Here is a 15,687-nt window from a genome sequence, read left to right as displayed (position 1 = left end):
TAGAAATGTTTCATCATCCTATTTTCTTACAAAAGAAAAATACCATGCGGCACTCGTAGTACCTTATGATATCTAAAGGGTGATATAGTTTTTCATTTTTATTATTAACCATTCTGCTGTATGGTGCCCTCTGAATGTTGCCCCAACAACATAGACAGTTGGAAAAGAGAGAGAAAAATTTCATCCATGCTCAAAGTAGGATTTGAACCCGGGATCCTTGTGGCTAACTCCTTGACCACCATACAAGACGGTTGGCTTGTTTCGCTGTTCTAGTTTCTATAGTCTAATCATTATTATACTTAACAATCTCCCACAATGCACTGCAATAAGGTTCTGGGTTGAGTAGTTGAAATATTATCGTCATATATTTGATAGTTTGCGTTTCGTTACAAATCAGATGATTTGGTGACGAAATGATTCTCATAATTAACGAAATACAACTTAATAATTGTTGAATCTTCAAAAGTGAGAGTTTTATTTCTGAAAGTGAAGTTCCATAGTTATGTGAAAGTAGATACTGAAATACTTGCATGAAAAGGTTTTGTTTAAATATAGTTCAGTTGATAAACTATCAATTTATCTAAGATACTTAACTGGGAAATCTCAAATTTTTTGTATTAATGTACCACAAAAAGCACATAAATACACAATTTCTGCAATTTGAAAAAAATAATGTAAAAAATCGAAAAAGAAATCAGTGTAATGCAAGACAATTGCTGCAGTCTTAGGAGTGAAAGAAAAGTAATCAAAGTGAAATGTAGGGTCAGATAAGTAGTTGTTTACGTCGTTCGACTAAGAAATCAGTTTTCAGTCATATCAAGTTCTAAAATTGGTTTTAACAGATGACGTTGCCTACGTGGAAAATCTGTTAAACATTGTTTTTCAAAATAGCAATTGGCAGCAACAATATGGAACAGTCTTGCGAAGAAACTCTAAGACCCTGAACAAAATAGTTCATTTAGAATGCTCTGATGTCAGTAAAAGACAATGTCTTAGATTTTTCCAGTCAGTTTTGATAAGATATTTTTACACTTGGTGTCAAAAAAATTGTCTGAAATTTCTAAGTAGAACGCAGAAAATGAAGTGGTTCCTTCCAGTTTTTAATAAATTTTTTAATTGAAAAGCATAATCTTTTTCTGTACCTCAGTTACTCTGAGTATGCATAAAACATCCCCTTTTAATCTTCCCCCAGTTTTCAATCAGCATCATTTTGAAATACTTTTCAGAATTTTTTTTTAAAGATTGCAATGGTTTTGTACTTATTCAGCTTTTGCGTTTTACTTATTTTATTGCTCACCATCTTGACCCATAATGGTTACCAAAGATCTCATCATGGTTTAACGAGTTTTTATTACTAAATCTAAACCTTAATTCAATTAAAATGATATTACAACTTATACTTTTAAGGAATTAATTTATCAATCACTTAAGGTATTTAATCACTCTAAAAAAGTATCTATAATATGTTCGTCTTTTTTCTCTAGCTTAACTTAATGTAAGGATTAAAACATTGTAAAAACTGAATAGAAGATAGAAATTCAATCAGAACAATTTTTTTCTGAAGCGTAACGGTTTTAAAAAGATATTTTTTCTCATTTAACTTATTTTTCCTATAATTTAATCATTAAGTAAAAGATTTGAAGAGAAATATTTCTTTAAAATCACTTTCTTTACACTCCTCCAGAATGATAAGCACTTCTATTAATTGAAGGAGAGAGGGAGGGAAACGCGCCAATTATGCAAATGATGTTGGATTATCCGAGATGTCTGTCTGAATAATTTCTTTTCTCTTCTTAAAGGATTCTAATTAAAAACAAACAACCTCTTCAAAGGATGAGATGGAATAACTTTGGTAATACTCAAGTTAAATCAGGCTTATATAAATTTTTTTTTGTCTCTCAGGTTGAAGTATTGGAAGTTTTAAGCTGCTTTCATTATGCAGAATAAATAAATTAAAAAACAGTAGTTTGTAATTGATTACTAGAATTAATTTCCAGAACGGTTTAAGTCATTATTTGACAAATATTTTTGAATGAGATTTCCGTTTCCATGTTTCTGAAAAGTTTCAGAATATAGAAAAAAATAAAGATAATAAGATAAAAAGATATATGATATAAGAGATAAAAATTCAAGAAGACTCTGTTTAATCGCAACATAAAGCAACAAGTTCAGCCTGTTTTTTAAATTTTTAACTATGAAATGAATGTATGAATCAGTTAAACAAATATTTAATGATACACGGAGAAAATTTTTTTTAGTAAAATTACAGTATGCATGATAAAGACATTTCTGGTAAAGAAAACCAAAATTCTAGTGTTAAAAGCCAAAATATATGGTATTTAAACCATTTATTTGGTAATTTTTCCGTTTATATTGTAATGAATTACCGGAAATTCTGGTTTTATAAATTGTAGTTCTTATTACCCATTTAATAAAAAAATACAAAACTGAAATGTCAATTTAACTGAATAAATGTGTTTTATACCATGCTGAATTTACAAATCTCTACCACAATTACCAAATTTTATCACATATTATAAAACCAGATTTTATCGTAAATTTTACCTAAATAAAAATTATAATTTTAAGGAGATAAAAGTTTTTTATTATTAGCATGATTAGGATGATACATTATTGAAATTATTGACTTTCTGTCATTTGTCCCAATAATATAAAAAATAATTTAAAAAATAATCGTTTAAATATCATATAATTTATCATATAAAATGGTATTTTCTTAACAATTTTAAATTGCTTAATTTACTTTAACAAATGTTGCTTGTTTGCTTGCTATATTAAAATAAGATAAGTTTTGACTTAAAATTATTTTAAAAGATTAAAATATCGTCTTCTAAAGAAAACAATTTCTAATATTTATAAAAACTGTCGGAATGAGATTTTTGATGTTTTCTTTTATTTGCCTCTTCATTATGGTTACTTATTCAATAATAAATTAAAATTTGGATTTTATTAAGTGAAATATAGTTCAATCACGATTTTCAGTTGTATTTTTGCTTAGTTTTTGCTTTTTGTTAGATTAATATCAAACAAAAATTTTGGTAACCGTTTTCCGTTCATTGCATCGTAGCACTTGATACCTTATGAAACCTTTAAGCAAAATTTAAAAGATCTTTCCTAATTTTTAATAAAAAATGTCATTACTTTTTTCAGAAATTTGTGCATACATATAGAGAGAAAATAAAATTGATCTGTACATTTCAGAATTGTTCTTGCATATTAGAAATATTGCAAAGCATGCACCAAAAACTTGTAGAATTATTTTTAGTTCATGAATAAAAGCATTCATAAGTCGTTTTCAAAGTTACATTTTGAAAATATCAATAAATTCAAAAATTTTGCTGAATTTTTGTATTCGGGTATTATACACAAACAGTCAAATTTATGTTTCTAAAAAATATTAGATGATAAAATAAACGAATAAATTTGAGGCGATAAATGAAAGGAAATTCTTTTTTTTTATAAATCAATATCATTCTCAAAGACATAATATCAATGAACAATGAATCTATTAAGGGAAAATAAAGTTCATAATTTACTTTAAATTGAGTATTAGTTAAACGTTTTAAAACCATGAAGATAAGAATTTTATTTCTGGGGAATGTAACAGTATAAATTAAAAAAAAACCCTGTCCGAAATAAAGTAAAAAGAAAGCAAATATAATATTATCGTAAAGTAATATTTAAGGAGGGCAAAAGCGAAAACTCTATCGATCTATAATGAGTCGCTAATTAGAAAAGCAGTATTAAAATAATCAAAACTTGTTTAATTGCCTAAAATAACAAATAGGAGTTGAAAGACGAAATAGAAGGTGAATGGTGATTCAATTAGCTTTATAGTTTTTACATTGCCTTCTTCATTTGTGATTTTTTTTCGTGTTTAACTATTAATTTTTTCCCCATAAGGTTTATATATATTTTTTAAGTTTATTTTTGTAAAGTGTTCCAAAAGTACATATTTATTGGTTGGTTATTAAAGAATATGACATTCTTGTTTTGAAAATATAACTAAACATAACTACAAATTACGAAATTGTATTAAAAATGTAAATCTTGCTAAATGGGAATACTTTCGGTCTTCAATCCTTTAAACTGAATAAAACGCAAAAAGTATTCTACTGTATACTAAAAATTCGGATTATATAAAATTTTCTCGCAAGCTCATATTTTTGCTGCAAATGACGATAAAATTCATGAAATACTATTTTATAATAATTGCTAATGAAGTCCGAGGTATACTTTTAATTACACAAAAACCAAAGAAACATTCTAAGTAACAGAATATAGATGACTTTTCATTTTTTACGAAAAATATGCAAATAAATATGAGCTTGGTTTTTGTTATAAAACATTCGTAGATAATTTTTATATTTTAAAGTGAAGTTTTTTGCTAATTTTTAATGATGAATAGCATAACTAACAGGTAATGTATTAATATTAGTTATGAATACATTGCATAACAATAAAATGCAAAAATTAGTTTGAAATATAATTTTCTTTCTATTTTTAAAATATAACTTGAATGGAAAAATAAGTCTAAAATAGTGGCCGAATTCCGGTTCTAAAATGATACTACGACAAAATGACTACTACGAGAAATTTGTTTTGCTTCTTGTGTAAAACAAATGAATGTTGAAATTTTTTTTTATCATGATTAGAGGACTCTTTTTAGTAGGGCGAATCCAATAAAAAAACCCTGTATAATCTTTATAAATTTATGAAATAAATTTTTAAAAAAATCAATTTATCGAGATTAGAGGTTTTCTTAGTGGGCCTAATCTAGAAAAAAAATATCGGGGTTATTTTTTTTCATGCTGGCCAGAGTTGTTTCATCGTTGTTTTTACATGTCTATTAAAAATGCACCGTTAGAATTTTCATTTTTTTCATTTCCAATTTCATTTCATTTCACTTCATTTTCAATTTTCATCAATTACAACTAGCATGGTTTCAAAACCGTAAAAAAATTTAGCTGGGTACTGGAGTTAGGCTTTTCGTTAGGTAATGGGCATTGGAGAGTGCGGGACACAGAAACTCTTCATGTTTTGAAGGGAATTGTTGAAATAGTGTGGTGCCAGCGCTAGGATTCGAACTCCAGTTCTGTCTTGACAGATTAGCCCTCTCGGCTATGATACGTACAGAGTTGCAAGACATTAAGTGGTTTCATTAGATGGGCTTAGTGAGATAAAATTCTGGTTATTTAACCCTATTAGGTGAAAGCAGTTTATGAACGGTTTTTTATCACAGTTAATAGTTTGATTTACCATCTTATTTGACTGTTTTGCTTGAATATGGTAAAATAAAAATTAAGTACATCATTATTTAGCCATTTGTTCAGAAATTTTTTTAACAATGTGTATAATAACGACATTATTACTATAAAAAAATATTTTTTTAAATGTAATATGCTTTTATCGTTTTCTTTAAATAAATTAAATTGAAACTTTTAAGCTATCACTTTATACATGTGAATAAAAGCGTTTTATGAGTTGTAATATAAATATATTCGTTACAAACAAATGGGTTATATATATATATATATATAAGTAAGATAAGAAATTACATTTCTATACTTCGGTTGATTTTAATGAAGAGCAGTAATTATGCAAATTTTCTTAACCTAATTAATAAAATGTTTGTTTTATCATTTAATTACCATCAAAAATATATAACAACATTTAATAGCTCATTTTTTTAGCACATTATGATAATCTTACTCAGTTAAGTTTCTTAGTTAAACTACATTCATTTGCTTTAGTTAAGATTAATTCCATCAAGAATAACATTAGTGGAATTTGTAGTTAACCCCTCTTATTTCCTATTGGTGTTTATATTTCCCCGTTACATATTAAAATAATTGCCCATAGATAAAAACAAAAAAAAAAAAAAGAAAATCCCACTTTGGGAAGAAAATAGTTTTAAAAGAGGTGCTATTATCTGAATAGAATGTTTTATTTTTTAAATCTCTTAGAATAATGGCACTTAATGAACCTTTTAGAAGTGGGAAAAACGGAGAAAAGGAGAATTTAAACCGGAACCTTGATGGTTCTTGGGCATTATGAGCATTAAGATTTAACCAAAGAATTAAACAATGGATTTATTTTAATAGTTAATAAAATATATAAGCATAACAGTCATATAAATAGGTTCGACAATTACTTATTTTTTAGAATAATTATTTTGAATAATTAGAATTAGTTTAGTGGCTAGACTATTCTTATAACGTATCTAAAAATAGATTATTATCTTTGTTATATATTGGGTGTTTTAATAATATCCGGTAAAGTTTGACTCGCAAAAGCACTTGATATAAATAGATAAGTTCTGGTAAGTATATATGTTTTAGAATAGTTAAAAATTAATGTGAAATAAAGTGTGATAATTTTAGTTGATGCAGCTGAACTCAGCACTTTTAGAATTTTCAATTTAAAATTATGATAAAATAACTGGCAGCAGTCTGTTCATCTAATTAACCGTAAAGTGTAAGGTAAAGGACGCGATTTTGAAGCCGTTTACAACTAGTAGGGTTTGAAAACCGGAATTTTTTTTTAACTGAACATTGGAGCTAGTCTTTTCGTTAGGTAATGGAAATTGGAATCAGGTTATGCTTGAGTCGTGTTTTATCAACTGAAAATACTGTGGCCCTGGGACTCCCATTCTGTCGGTCATGAGATTGACAGATTCACCCTATCGGCTATAATATGTACGCAGCTGCCAGGAACTAAGTGGCTTTATTATGTGGGCCTAGTTGGTGCCATAAAATTCAGGTTGTTTAACCGTATTAGGTGAAATCATTTAATAAGCGGCATTTCTCCCAATTAACAGTTTGAATACCATCTTATTTATGGTTATTTAACTGATTTGTTTAAATATGATAAAATAACAGTTAAATAAATTGTTAATTAACAACTTTTTCCGATAAATTTCTAACAGTGTAAACGGAGAAAAAAATTCTATTCTGGTAAAATTACCGTATAGTTTGATAATGATATTTCTGGTACAAAAAACAAATATTCTGGTGAATCAAACCAATTCATACAGCATTTAAACCATTTGTTAGATAATTTTATGCTCATATAGTAAAGGTTTACTGAAAATTTTAGTTTTTAAAATTTTAGTTCTTATTACTTGACATTTATTAAAAAATATAAAACTGAATAGTAAATTTAAACGAATAAATGATTTTCATGCCGTGTGCTAACGTATCATGATAAAATTACTAAATTGCAGCATATTTACCGAACTTTATCACATATTATGAAACTATACTTTATTGTTAATTTTATCTAAGTTAATTTTATCAGAACACTTTGATAAGCTTTTTGGGGTTCCCTTAGAACCAGAAACACTGTAAATTTTATCACTATCTGGTAGTTTTTATCATACTTTTTCCTCATTGTAGTTGAATCATATTAGAACATGCGATGAAGTTAATTTAAATTGACCATTGATGTATTAGCTTCACTTTTTTTTCTTTATCGAGATGACTCAAAATGGATATCCTTTACATATATAGTTTATCTCATTGAATATGTAAGTATGCCAGACAAGTATGTTCATTTGGATTTTTTCAGAATTCTCAATTAGATGAATTTTCTTTCAATCCCGCAGTGAAACTGTTCGTTAAGACACGGATTCCAGTAGAACACCGAAGTCAAGCATCACTGGCTACGATCAGTGAGTGGGTGGGTGACCACTTTGATCAGCCTGCAAAGGGACTGAGAGTGTGTGGTGTCGGTCCTTGTTAAACTGTTCTACCCTGAAGTGTTCGACTTCGTTGGGCTACTGAAGCGGGGGAATCATCCCCTTTGCAGAAGATCAAAATTGTGATGGCTTGTCTTCGAATCATCCTCAGGGATGTCTCCCAGATCTTCGACATTAGCCCATTGTGCAGATCTAGTTCAACGCAAACCAACAGCAACAATAATTTAATAATTTTTCTTTCTAACACTGAGTCTTTAATTTTACTAAAAAGTGTTATACAAATCTGTTGTTTTGTTCCTTTTGTTTGTAAATGAAAGCTGCATATGATATAGATAACTAGATTTCGTTACCAGTATGCTATGCATCTCTCAGAATTTGAGAGGAAAGAAAAATCATAATTTTCAGAGAAGAAAAAATGAGATTTATTTTCATTTTTGAAACATATGTTCTCTAAAAGCTTGATATAGATTTTATAATATGGTGATAGTTATTTTATTAAAGTATGGTTTTAACATGTTTTGATATTATAATGATTCTGTTCTTACAGATTTGATGTTTGAAATGCAGCTGATATTGGATCTACTGCATTTTACTTGTAGTGTTCACTTTACTAAATCACTGTTCCATAATAGTTGTCTGCATTCAAATACACTATGCGATAATAGTAACAGCGATCTTTATACTATAATAATAAAGATTTTCCAATGCCTTGCGTTGGTACGAAGAACGCCTACATATATTTCAGAGGAAATTTACCCTTTCGTTATAGCAGTCCTAATCCTCAGAAGTGAAGCCATTTAACGCGCCGTGAAGTATGCACATTGCATGGCGGTAAGCTGATGCCGTTTAAGTGTTACATTTAATATTAATACTTAAGGTTATTTATTAAACGCGTGATAAGTGAAACTTGTTTTGACTTACAAAACATATTAAGGGCATTTCAAGTATACTTTTAGAGGAATTAATACAATATAAGTTGATGGAATATTAGCCACTGACAGTTTGAAGTAGATTGTACCGATTATTAAACTGTATATTGCTGATGCTGACTAAATACTGTTAGAATACCGGATAAAATAATGGTAGAAAGTACCAGTACTTTAGGTGCGTCATCCGTAATATCCATTTTACCGTAAAATCTATTTTTACTATAAAATATTTTACCGTAAATTTTACAGCATTTATTTAGTTCGATTAATTCGGTAATTATCACTGTCAAAATTACAGACACTATGATTTTTCGTTTTGTACCATGTTTCAATAAAAAATAATTTATGGTAAAAGGCGCAATTTTTTACCGTTATTTAATTCGGAATTTTTTACAGTTTGGATTCTGGCAAAATACGTTGCTCTTACCGAAAGCGTTAATGTGATGGTATGATCAAAAAGGTATTCAAAAGTTGTATCTATCATTAATAGCATAGAATAATAATTACAGTTATCTTTCGTCCTTTTGCTTAGCTCTAAATGCATTTAAGGAAATATTAAATATTAAAAAAATGTTTTTTTTTGATATTTTATGATGCATAAAATTATATAAAAATATCGATCGAAACATTATTTTTCGCTGACTTATCACAAATTATTCTTTGTGTTTTTTTAAGTTTTTCAGAACGAATTTTTTTTATAATATATTGAAGTAGCAGCTTTGTTTATTAAGACTTCAATAAGTGAAATGAAAAGTTACGTATGTTTTTATTTACTTTTTTATAGCAGACGAAACATTTACATTTAATATTATCATTTCGAACTCCTTACAAAAAACACAAGTGTATAATCTATACTAGTGCATAAAATACTAGTGTATAATCAAATTTTTGATTTGCTTAGCAATAGCATTATATAAGTCAGTTAAAGTTCTTATGGCGATCTAATTCTACAATTTCGCAAATCAAAGATTTTTCTACAGATATAAATACGTAAAAAATTTCGTTTTCACCAGGAAGTCAAACAAATTAAAATTAATCTCAAATATAAGTTATGAATTTACAAGACAAAGTGTTGATCGTGAACTAAGGTGTTACAAAAGAATAAAAAAAGCAACTTTTTCGGCAAAAATATTAAATTATTATGGTCATCAATTGCATTTTATGATAAACGATTTTAATTCCAAAGTGGTTTTTAATTATTAAACTGAAAAAGGTAAATATATTGTTTCAAAAATTAAACTAACTACGAACCTCAATAATTCTTTTTTGCAAAATTGTGCTTAAATAAATTTAAAATAAATTGTATAAAATAAGTAATTGAGATCATGAAGGTAAATTTTATATTCTTTTACTTCTTTTCTAAAATAAGTAAGAATTTATATCATTTTATCAAAAAGGAATTCACAAAATGTTTAAAAGATTTATTTGAATTTAAAGTTATATATATATATAATATTATTTCGTGAAAATAAAATAAAAATCAGGAACATACAATTGTTTTATAAAATTTAAAACAAAGATTAGGTTTAATTCGAATGAAAGATATATTGAAACTTAGCGTAAATGTATTCTTTGTTTCTTACAAATTTATTTTATGCTTATTATTTTTTTAAATTAATTTAATTATTTCAAAAAAAAAATGCAAAAACTATTTCAGAGATTAAGTGTCATACATTGGAAAAAAAATATTTTAACTGTATTTTAAGTAAATTAAGGTTGAAAGGAATGGAAAAAATATTTTACAAAATTTATTTTAAACTTTGAATGAAAGGTGGCAAACTTTCAATCCTAAGTAGGAGTGATTTTTGTCAATAATAGTGTCGTCGTATAAATCTGTTTTCATATTTCTTAAAAAAATGACATAATTAAGGGCATAAAAAAACTTTTTCTCACCATTAATTGTCAGTTTGAAAGCCGAAATTCCTTTAAGCGTTGATGGCTTTTGAAAGATGAAGACCGATAGAACGAAGTGTCAAAGATAATAATGCGAAGATGTTAGACACATTAAAAAGAAGTTTTGTATTCATTAAATTTTCATCAAAAGATTCTCTTTGGAAAGAAATACGTCATATTTTTTCTTCGTCATTTAAAAGTAGTTAGAGTTTGTTACTTAATTTGATTCCACTTTGAAGTTAAATTGAATTAAATAACTTATACAGGAAAGTTTATTGTAAATATTTTTTTTAAAATGTAGATTAATAAAAAATAGCTGAAAAATTATTATAATATTAATTTATTTACTTTTAAGGTTAGAAATGTATTTAAATGAATTTTTATTTAATTTCTAAACCACAAAAATTTACGACATTTTTTAAAAGGAAATTTGCGTGATTTTTTAAAACAGAAAATTCATTGGGACATTTATAAAGAATAATTAGACTTGATGACATTTAAGTCTTTGTAGTTATTTGCAAAATTCGTTTTCTCTATAGATGATAATAAAAGTTTATACCGGTAGGTTTAATTTATTTCTTAATTTCTTATTGTAATTAATTAATTAATGATTTTTTTAGTTTTCTCTTTTTAAATTTATTTAATTGAAATTTCATTTAATTTTAAATTGCCAAAAAAAAAAAGATTTTAATGCATTATGAGTGTTTTTTTTCAAAAAACAATGTCATTGAAATACTATCTATCTATAGTACTTAAAGTTGATTACGATCATTTCCTTGTAATAGTTTGCAAAAAATAGTTTTATCTGAAGACAATTGTGCTAATTTTTTTCAAGAGCTATTCTATCATAAAAATGAGTTAAACGGGGAATCATAATATTGAACCATAATACGGTGCACAGTTTTCGCAACCTTGCTTCGCAATATTGTTAATTAACCATTCAACTTGAAATTTAATATCGTGTAATCAAGTTTAAGAAGGATGATGATATTTAGATACTTTATTTTTAGGAAACGAAAATGAATTAATACTAAATTAAGGTTGTAGGCTTAATGAACTAAGATATGATAACTTTTCAAAAATATGTCACTAAAAATTAGGCGTAGATTGAAGATATTCAGAAAACGTTGTCATTGATTTAGCGTTTTATTTCATCAAAACCGTAGCAAATTACATATGGTTCAGCCAAACACATGAGTTTTTGAGCCGCGATGGTTCAGGGGATAGAGCGTTTGCTTTCCAATGAGATGAACCTGGATTCGATCTCGGCAATGGCTGGTCGATACGAATTCCGCATCTGCCTTGCCCCGACTACAGTGTTGACGTGAAATATCTTCAGTGGTAGACGGATCACGGGTTAGAGTCCCCTTGCCGCTAGGCTAATCTTGGGAGATTCTCGTGGTCTTCCTTTCCATGTAACGCAAATGCGGGTTAGTTTCATAAAAAAAAATCCTCCTTGAAGGCAGATTTCTCCCTATACTTGATCTAGGAGTTCCTTTGTCTTCTGGATTAGGTTCAAAATTACAAGACTACGGAGTTGAACATTAGTCGTAGCCCAAAAATTGGGTCGGCTGTTCAATGACGGTTATAAAAAAAACATATAAGTTGAACATTAGTAGTCGTAAACTCAAAAAATTGGATCAGCTGTTCAACAACGGTTATATATAAAAAAACATGTGTATAGTAATAGCAAGTCTTATGTTTTATTAAATTGATTTATTTATGTAATCTTTACGCAATGAATTAAAAAATGATAACTTTTAAGGTGCATGTCAATAAATCAGTAATTTACAAGTTATTTACGCGTAGTAGGCATTTACAGAATGTTCGTATCAATTCATATATTTATTTCATCAAAACCAGTGAAAGTTGCCAGTAACTCAGCAAAAATATAAAATAAGTAAGTTAAAAGTTCGTTTAGTTAAAGCAAATGGGAGCAGTCATTTTTCTACCACTTTCAGGTCTAAAGTAAAAGGTTGAAATTGAAAAGCAAAAATGCATATTCTTAAGGAAATAATATAAAAGATATTTGCTATTAAATTAAAACAAATCTAATAGTTTGCCATGTTACTACGTGTAAATAGTTAAGATATATGTTAGAATAAAAATATTTAGGGATTTAAATGCTTTTTATATGAATAGTTAAAAACTGTGTTCTGTAAATATTAACTTTACTATTTAATTTTATTTAGGATTTTCAGATAAATTAAATAAAAGTTATTTACAATAGAATTAAAAATTTCCAGATAACTTGACATTTTACAACGGTATAAAAGTAACCAGAGCAGTGAATTTCAATAGTTTAGAAGTTTTTTTTTAAATTTTCATGAAATGTACCCTTTATTTAAATTGAAAAAAGGAACTATAAGCAAAAATTAATAAATTATCTTTCTTCTGTCGTTGTTAACTTTAAAAACTGCACTTAATACCTGCTTACTTAACGCATTTTGAATACGAAAAATTATGAAATTTTAAAACAGAAACATCCAAAGTTTTAAGTGTTTTTAATAATTTATTTAATTTTTTTATAAGCGATGCCTTTTTATTTAAAGAAAATTGAATATTCGAGTAAAGATCTGAGACTGATTCTTCAAAATATGATGTTACTTTTATTTAAAAAAAGGACCCTATTAAGAAATTAGTTAATTATAACAAATATTAAGTGTATAAAAACAGTATACTTAATGTCTGCTTTGTTAACGAATTTTGAATCTGAAAATTTAAAATATTTACAAATAGTATCAATAAAAATTTCGAAACAGTAACATCCAAAATCTCATATGAATTTAGTAACTTTGTCAATTTTCAAAAAGTGATTCCCTTTTGTTTAAATAAAATAAAATATCGAGTCGAGTCCCGAGTCAGAGTCTTATGTTCTTAAAGGATGCACCTACTAAGTCTAATTAAAACAGATATTATAACAGGTATAACAGTCTAATTATAACAATAAATTACAACAGGTATTAAGTGTATTAATATAATATTTAATACCCATTTTATTAACGAATATTGAATCAGAAAAATTATGAAATTTGCAAACAGTAACATCCAAAATCTCAAATGGATTCAATAACTTTGTCTATTTTCCAAAAGTGATTCCCTTTTGCTTTAATAAAATAAAATATCGAGTAGAGTCCCGAGACTGGTTTCTCAGAGTCTTATGTTTTCAAAGGATGCCCCTATTAAGTCCAATCAAAATAGGTATTATAACAGGTATAACAGTCTCCTTATAACAGTAAATTAAAGCAGGTATTAAGTATATTAATATAATATTTAATACCTATTTTATTAAGGAATATTGAATGAGAAAAATCATGAAATTTCCAAACAGTGACATCCAAAGTTTCAGCTGTGTTTAATAGCTTTGTCAATTTTTCAAAAGCTTTGCTTAAACAAAAATTAAGTATTCGAGTAAAGTTCCGAGAGTGGTTCCACAAAGTCTGATGTTACTTATATTTAAAAGGAGGATCCTATTAAGATTTCAGTTAATTATACTTTTCTAGCTTTAGAGGTTCCTGACAAGAGTAACTGCGGTAGTAATAAATGAACTTTCCCTAATTATAAATCATTTGCGGCCCATTATTCATCGATCTAAGAGACCTCTTCATTTTTGACCTTCTAAGAAGGATGAGAAGTTCTCCTTTCCATCTATTTTGTCCACGCCCATGGTTAATGGTCGACTCTTCGACCGGCGTCATCGTCTACTTTGTCCCCAAAGTTTAAAATTTATACCGAAGTTTTCTTTGGGAGGGGTAAAGATCAATCAGGAGTGTGTGTGAGATAACGACCAATATGTCTTCAACTTTTGCTTATCTCATTTCTTGGCTTTTCTTATGTGTGGCAGGAATATTGACGTTCAAGGGTTGGGATTTTCAAGAGATGGATTTAAGAAAAGGAAGAAAGAGTTTTGGGGAAAAGTTGGATATTTTTAGTGAAGTTAGTCGAAAATTATATTAAATTTAAAGATATGCTATAGATAAAACTAAATATATTCGATGGTTAAGGATACAAGAGCGTATAAAATTTTTTTATCACATTTTTTGGAATTTATATTGAACATTGAACTTGCTAAATCAAGCATAAATCAATACAAGTATCAAATACAAGTATTTCAATCAAATACAAGTATTTCAAATAAGTGAGCAAAATAGTTAACGCTTTATTAACTGAAAATAATAATTTGAATCACTTCTTGTGACCTGCATGCAATTTTTAGGTTTGTTTTTCCATGCAATAAGATTTTTAAACAAAAATAACAGTCCTAAATGGGACCAGAAAACTATAAAATGTTTTATCAATATTTGAATTTGGTGTATGTCTATACTATACTATATGTATAGCAGATTATATATATATACATACACTAGGGGTCTAAGCCCCCTGTTCGCTACCGCTCACTAACCCCAATGATTGCTTCGCAATAATTGTTTTTTCTTGGCAAAAAACAGTTTTTCTACTAAAGTTTAAATTATTCACTTAACATATCTCTATATAACATAAAATCATAATGGTCTAACACCGTTTTCCATAGTTGTCGGCGTATTTTTATTGGTCGGAAAATCACGTGGTAGGATTCAGTTTTCCCTCATTCATTTCCATATTGTTTCGGCTGTCATCAGCATTAAATTAGCAATAGTCATAAAGGTATTATTTTCCTTTAAATATTTTTGTATCCTTAATTTAAACTTATTTTCCAGTACTGCTATTATTAATGAGAATATTAAATTATACTTGTGAACTCAAATTTGTTTGAACAATATAATGTTATAAGAATATAAATGTTTTTTTAAAAAATGATTACTTCGAAAAATCACTTCTGTTCACCAAGAGATCTAAGTGTTTATAATACTAATAGATAGTAATATTTGGACGTGGGAAGTAGAGGCGCAAGAGTAAGCAAACAGAATTCCTTTTAGTACATACATGTTAAGTGAATAATTTTAACTTTAGTATAAAAACTGTTTTCTGCCAAGAGAAGACAATTATTGTGAAGCAATAATCGGGGTTGGTGATCGGCAGCGAACAGGGAGCTTAGCCCCCTAGTATGCACTAAAAGGAATTCTGTTTGCTTACGCCTGTGCCTCTACTTCCCACCTCCAAATATTACTATCAATTAGTATTATAAACATTTAGAGCTCTTGGTGA

General features: G+C 27.6%; 1 protein-coding gene across 4 annotated transcripts in view; it reads right to left on the bottom strand.

The window, feature by feature from the left end:
- LOC107452018 (carbonic anhydrase-related protein 10) overlaps positions 1-15,687 on the bottom strand; it is a 476,626-nt gene that overhangs the window by 40,190 nt on the left and 420,749 nt on the right. The gene's annotated exons all lie outside the window — the stretch shown is intronic.

Source organism: Parasteatoda tepidariorum, chromosome 3, assembly GCF_982258835.1.
Source record: "Parasteatoda tepidariorum strain Cologne lab strain chromosome 3, Ptep-v5.0, whole genome shotgun sequence".
In the NCBI taxonomy this organism is placed as follows: domain Eukaryota; kingdom Metazoa; phylum Arthropoda; class Arachnida; order Araneae; family Theridiidae; genus Parasteatoda; species Parasteatoda tepidariorum.
This window is presented reverse-complemented; position numbering and strand designations above follow the sequence as displayed.